The sequence below is a fragment of the Mirounga leonina genome, unplaced genomic scaffold (assembly GCF_011800145.1).
Source record: "Mirounga leonina isolate KUSES-001 unplaced genomic scaffold, KU_Mleo_1.0 Mir_166, whole genome shotgun sequence".
In the NCBI taxonomy this organism is placed as follows: Eukaryota; Metazoa; Chordata; class Mammalia; order Carnivora; family Phocidae; genus Mirounga; species Mirounga leonina.
This window is the reverse complement of record NW_023270418.1, coordinates 36,189,626-36,196,044: the sequence shown is the minus strand read 5'-3', so window position 1 is coordinate 36,196,044 and position 6,419 is coordinate 36,189,626. Positions and strand designations below refer to the sequence as shown.

At 56.2% G+C, this 6,419-nt stretch overlaps 2 protein-coding genes across 4 annotated transcripts in view; one reads left to right on the top strand and one right to left on the bottom strand.

The window, feature by feature from the left end:
* Positions 1–6,419, top strand: part of KCNQ1 (potassium voltage-gated channel subfamily Q member 1) — a 320,110-nt gene that overhangs the window by 172,112 nt on the left and 141,579 nt on the right. The window lies entirely within an intron of this gene.
* Positions 1–6,419, bottom strand: part of LOC118016182 — a 79,752-nt gene that overhangs the window by 72,251 nt on the left and 1,082 nt on the right. The window contains exon 2 of one of the 3 annotated variants that reach the window (XR_004680770.1): positions 2,859–3,601. The exons of 1 other annotated variant lie outside the window; for it this stretch is intronic. The gene's annotated coding sequence lies outside the window, so the exon portion shown is untranslated. Of the gene's footprint in view, positions 1–2,858; positions 3,602–6,419 lie in introns of those variants that run through there. One more of the 3 variants, XR_004680771.1, reaches the window with a different exon arrangement.

The following is a 6,419-nucleotide window of genomic DNA, read 5'->3' as shown; positions in this document are numbered from 1 at the left end:
GCACGTGTGTGACCTAGGTCACTGAGGGGCCTGTGGCACGTGTGGCCCGTGTCGCTCGGAGACGTGTGGCACCGTGGCACGTGCGTGCTCCCAGATGGGCACGGAGTACGGGGGCTCTCAGAGCATGCTGAATGAAGGAGCAGGAGCTCCCCTGTGGAGGGGGAGGGGAAGGACTCTCCTCGGCCACACTGCAAAATGGCTCTCCCCTGCCCCCAGTCCAGAAGTCTTTGCTCCAAGACACCCTCGATGCTCCTCACGTCCACCCTTCTGCACGCTCAGGTACACGCGGCGTGGCTCTGGGAGGGCCCCATGTCACAGGCCAGGGTCACCTGTGTGGCCGCTGGTCTGAACTGCTCCAGGGCGCCCCTGCTGCAACTCCCCGGGGCACCCGCCCCCCCTCGCGCCCCACCCCCACCTTGAAGCCCGGCCAGGATGCTGGGGGGGGCCTGGTTGGCCAGGGCAGGGCTGCCGCCTGCGGAGCTGGGGACAGCCCTGTGTGCCGGCACTGGCCCCCCAGGGAGTCCCCATTCTGTGACACTAATTGCTACAATTAGCAGGAGAAAGGCCTATTAGATCAGTTTCTTCTCCTGGCTGAGGCCGGCTGCCGGGGAGGGCGAGCCTGAGCCCAAGGCTTTTCGGAGGAGCAAGGACCCTTCCATAAATGAGGCCACATTTAAATTGCAAACTAGGGCCTCGCCCAGCCCCAGGAGAGGCTCCCAGAGAAAGGCTTTAGTTGGGCGGGGCAGACCGGCGGGCGTGGGTGAGCTCTCCTGGCTGACCGGTCGCCCAGGCTCCGGTCTGCGGCCCAGTCCCCCTGGGGCGGCCAGCACGGAGGCACGCGGCACAGGCCGAAGAGGCACAGGGAAGCAAGGACAGAATAGAGGCTGCTCCCTGCCCTGCATGGGGCCTGCTCTGAGGCAGGATGCCTCTGCCTCCTCCTGCAGCACATCGCAAACCTTCCAGATCCGCTGTCCACCAAGGGCCACTCACTCATCCGTCTGCACTAACTAGAGGAGGCGAGAGGGACTTCCTGACCTCCGCCCAGGCCACCTCTGATTCCGACTAGCCACACATGCCCGCGCCCCGAATGGCTGGAGTCTGCAGCTGAAGGTGGTTCCAGCTGCAGCCCCAGTTGGCAGCCCACTAGGCCATGGGATGTGAGGCACCCCCCCACCTTGGGTTATACTACCGGCCAGGGAAGGGGGTGCTCCAATGGGCCGGGCCTGAGCCAGGGTCTCTCCCTGAGAGAGTGAGGCTGTGGGTGCTGGCGCCACTAGCCTACAGGGCCAGAGCAGAGGCCATCCCGTCCCCAGCGCTGGCCTCAGGCAGTGGCCCTCACTTGGGCAGTCCCAAGGGGGCATGTGGCAACGTCTGCGGACACTTTTGCTTATCACAAGGGACTGGTGTCTACTGGGTAGAGGCCAGGCAGGCTGCTACACATCCTAAAGGCAAAAAACAGTGCCCCAACAAAGCATGACCCAGCCCCAGAGGTCAGCAGCGCAGCAGTTGGGAACTCTTGGTCTGAGCAGCGAGGATCCCCATGTGCTGCTTACTTTCTGTGTTCTGAAAATGGACGCACGCTTTCCTGGCCTGGCCTTTTCCTTCATTCAACAAATCAATGAAGCCATTCAGCAGAAATGCATGACGCAGCCGGTGCGCAGACCCCGTAGAGGAGACAACACGCTCTTGGGAGGCCTCCCTTCTGGTGGGGGAGACAGGGCAGGCACTAGAAAATACTGTGGTGTAGTGTGCGTTTGTGGGAGCTTGAAACCTAGTGTTGACCTAGGGGGGGCGCTAACGCCCCCCCCACCCCCCGCAGGGGCAGCTCATAGAGCTGCCATGCAGCATTTCCGGTGAGACCTGAAAGGGGAGGAGGACCTGTCACAGGAGCCCACAGGGACAGGCCAGCCAGGCAGAGGGGGCTGGTGCTCAGGTCCCAGGGCACTTGGCCAGTTTGAGAAAGAGGCAGGAGGCTGGCATGACAGGAACTCAGGAGGACAGCGGGCAGGGCGGATCTTGTAAAACCTGATGGAATTTGAATTTGATTTCCTAGAAATAGAAACCACTAGAGGGTACCTGGCAGGAGAGTGATGGGACATGCATTCATTCCTTCCTTCTTGGCTCTGGGGACTCGACTGCATGGGCCGTGGGCTAACTCGCAGCCCTGAGTCCGGGAAACACGGTCCCCCTGGGAGGGTCTGTGGGAGGGAGGCAGCGCTCTGTTCCTCTCCGTGCTTTTCCACCCGACCCCCGTTTGTAGCCCCCCCACGCTCCCCCCCGCCCAGACAGCTGCTCCGGTGCCGTATAGACAGACCGTTGTGCGTGTGCCCTGGGGATGCATGCACCGTGTGGTGGCACGGCTGGGCGGTGGTCACTTGAGCTTCGGGGCAGAGCCGTGGACTGAGGCCCTCGCTCTGCTTGGCGTCGGTGCCCCTCAGCGCCGTGTTTGCGCATGTCTCCGGCCCGTGAAGCGTACATCTAGTCCTTACCCCTAACCACAGCGCCGGGTTCCAAGTCCCCACCCCCACAGGCAGGGCTGTACTGAGCCTGCACACACACAGCCCCTCGTTGTTCTGCTGAGAGTGCTCTAGCTGTTTACCCAGGAGGGAAACTGCTGGGCTGCAGGTATTAAATATTTTATTTGAGGAAGAAGTGCTGGAAGGTTCTCCAGGACGTCTGTGCCTGTCTCACATGGCCACCTGCAGCACACAGGGAGGCTTGTTTCCTGCCTTGCTGCCAACACTTGGCATGATCCTACTTTCTAATTCTTCTCTTATGAAGCATGCCCCTTGCTGTCATCCGCGTTTCTGATTGCTTCAAGGAGCGTGGGCATCTTCCCGTATCCCCCCACCCCCCACCCCCCCAAACTGCCAGTTAGTATCACTTGCCACTGTTCTCTCGGGCTTCCTATCTTTTTCTCCCTGGTTTGCAGGACCTTCTAGTATATTTTAGCCATTGTTCCCTTATCAGTTTTGCTTCAAAAACCGTGTCGTTTGTCATCTGTAACTTGGGCAGAGTCCCTCGAGTGAGAGTGAAAAGAGCGTCTTGTCTTCGAGGCACGACAAAAACAGTTCACCACAGTGGACTGATTTAACAGAAATACTTTATTTGCATGTATTCAAGCTCATAACTTTTGAAGTTTGTGCTTTCTGGGTACTGTGTTCGACACCCCCCCTGCCCCCCACAGGCTACAGAGGCCCCAGGTTATTCCCCACCCCACCCCCGCCCCCTCCTCGAAAATAGGCATCAACTCTTTTGTCCAGTTGGAGCCTGCTTTTTCCAGGCGGTCACGTAGGAATCCACATTCCGATTTCTCCACTCAGGGCCAGCTTCCCCCGGATCGTCCTCTACGTGGTCCCCACGGACACGCGGCGTCACCTCTGTCTCAGGCCACCTTCCTCCCGAAGCAAGGCCGCCTCTGGAGTCTCTCCTGGGCCGGCGTCCCCCGCCGCTCCTGTTACTGAGGCTTGGAGTGTGCCCCGGGATCTGCTGGTACAAGGCCTTCTCTGTTCTCCCTTTTCAAAGTGCACTTGGTGTTTGCAGATCTTTTCCTTTCACATACATTTTAGAATATGTTTGTCAAGTTCCTCAAAAACTCCAACTGGAAGTTTAAGCAGAGTTGTACTAAACTTAAAGATCTGGAAAACCCTGACCCCTTTCTCAAGCTAAGCTGCCCCATCCAAGAGAATGGAATGTCTCTCCATATCAAAAGATCTTCCTTTACATCCTTCAGTAGAATTTTAAAGTTTTCTCCATAAAAGTCTTCTTTGTTAATTCCTGACCGGGTGTAAGTGTTACTGCTTTAACTTCTATTCTGCTTCTCACTCACTCACTGTAGCTCAAGTGCTGGGGGGGGGGGGGGGGGGGGAGGAGGGGCATCGATCTTCTATCCAAAACCTTTGCTCACGTCTCTTTTCCATTCTGAAAGTTGACTCTGTTTTTCGTGCAGCTCAGCAGTTTTCAGAGTGTGGTCTGAGGACCCCGGGGAGCCCCGGAGGCCCTCTTGCACAAGGTCAAAACCACTTTCATCGTAATACTCAGATATTATTTGCCTGTTCTGCTCTCACTCTCACAAAGTTAAAGAGTTTTCCAAAGGAAGCGTGACCCGCCGGGATCTGTGCTGTGAGGGCTCTGGGTTTGGTTTTAAATGTTTCTCAGTTTTAACTTCTAAGGAGCTAACTAACTACCAACAGATCCAGCCCATGTTAACCAAAGTTCTTTGGGGACCTCAATACTTTGTCCGACAGAGGCAACACTCTCAGGACGGGCGGTTCCCTCTCTCCTGGGCCTCTCCTTTGGCTCCGTCCCCTTCCCTTGTGCGGGGGGACGCCTGTGGCCTGGGGTGGCCCCGCTGTGCCTACTCCTTCTCTGAAAGGGATGGATACAGTCTGCTGAAAAGCCAAGTGTTGGTTCAGAACCTGTATCACATGAGGGTATCTCATCCTGGCTGGCTAAGTGCTATCCTCCCGCCCTAAAATCATGCATAGGCCCGAAACTATATAATTTTTCTGTCTCTACTGAGAGAACCATATGGTTTTTCTCCTCTGGTCTCTTAATGTGGTGAATTACACGGATAGAGTTTCTGATATTGGATCATCTTTGCATTCCTAGGAGAAATCCCACTTGTTGAAGAACTGTTTAATACACTGTTGGATTCGGTTAGCTAATGGTGTACATGGGACTTCAGCATTCATAAGGGAACTAGTTTATAATTTTCTTGTGTTCTCCCCTTATTTGAATTTGGACATGCTCTGATTCCCAATTTAAAAAGATCCCTCTTGCTGGAGCATAAATCCTGAAACAGGCCCACTTTTCTCTTTAGCATGTTTGGAAACACATTAAAATAGAACTGTAATCAAGCAACCCAATCCTTAAATTTTTCTCCCAGTGAGTATCTGGAAAACAGGTGCAGAGATGGATCATTTGAGACACCATAGAAATCTGGTTAATCCTGCCTGCCTGCTTTCCTTCAACAAGTATTGCCCGAGCAAGGCTGTGTATCAGGCTCTCGGCTGAGTAGGGGGGCAGGCAGCAGAGAACAGAACAGAAAAGTCCCTCCTGGGAGCTCTCGGTCCAGCACGGGCACCAGAACATGGAGAGGACTGGCAAATGCACCTAAAATGCGGACATTACTGTTCTAGCCACGTTTCAGTACTGGGTGACTCTCCATCTAGGACAGAGCTATGCAGTGTAGACGAATTCATTCCTTTCATAACAAGAACCGTCCTGTGGGAAGAAGACACTCATCCCCATTTTACAGAAAAGGCAGTTTAATGTGCTGGAGCAACACTGGGGTTGGGGGTCGGGGGAACCGAACTTCCAGGCTGTCCCCACTGCTGTCCAGACTGAGACCCGTGACTCCAGTCCTCAACTCCAATCCCAGATGTGACCAAGACTTCTATTCTCTACTCCCCTCCCCTACCTAGACCCATGATTCCAAACCCCAACTCCCAGCGGACCTGTGACTCAGAATCCCCGCCCCAACTAGAAACCTCAGTTCCAATTTCTGACTGTGATCCCCAAATCGGACCCCTAACCCCAACTCCAATCTCCAACTGAGAATCCCTAAACCCCGAGTCGGATTCCCCACGCGGACCTGCCTCAGAACCAGACACCTTCCACACACAGTCTCCAGATTCTTACTCAGAAGCACTACTCTGGCTCCAATCCCAGTAGGACCCCGACCTGGATCCCCTATTTGGAACTCAGATTCTAACTTGGACTCTAGACAGCCCCTCCCCACAGTAACCCCACCCTTCACTTGGAACCCAACGCAGTCCCAGAATCCCAACTCCAATCCTGGCTCTGATCCCGCCCCCAGACCGCCGACCCTGGAATCTGCCACGTAGGCAGGAAGGCGCACTTCACGCGCAGACTCAGATCCCTGACTCGGACCCTGGACTCAGAACCACCACGTGGACTGTGATTTCCGACTCAGAATTCCCATCTTAACTCCAACGGACTCTGCCTCGATCCCGAACTTGGACCCCTGAGCGTCAAAATCAGAACACCCACCCAGACTTGGATTCCCAACGATAAAGGACCCCGGCTCCGGTCCCCTATGCAGGACCGAGAGACTGGACCGTGAGGCGGACTCTGGACCCCGGCTCTGGTCCCCGACTCGGAACCCTGAGGCTGGACCGCGAGGCGGACTCCAGATCCTGGCTCCGATCCCGGGACTCAGAACCACGAGGCTGGACCGCGAGGCGGGCTCCAGATCCTGGCTCCGATCCCGGGGCTCAGAATCACGAGGCGGGACCTTGAGGCGGACTCCGACCTCAACTCCGATACCCGACTCAGAACCACGAGGCTGGACCGCGAGGCGGACTCCGAACCTCAACTCCGATCCCCAACGCCGAACCATGAGGCGCGACCGCGAGGCGGACTCCGGACCTCAACTCCGATCCCCAACTCGGAAC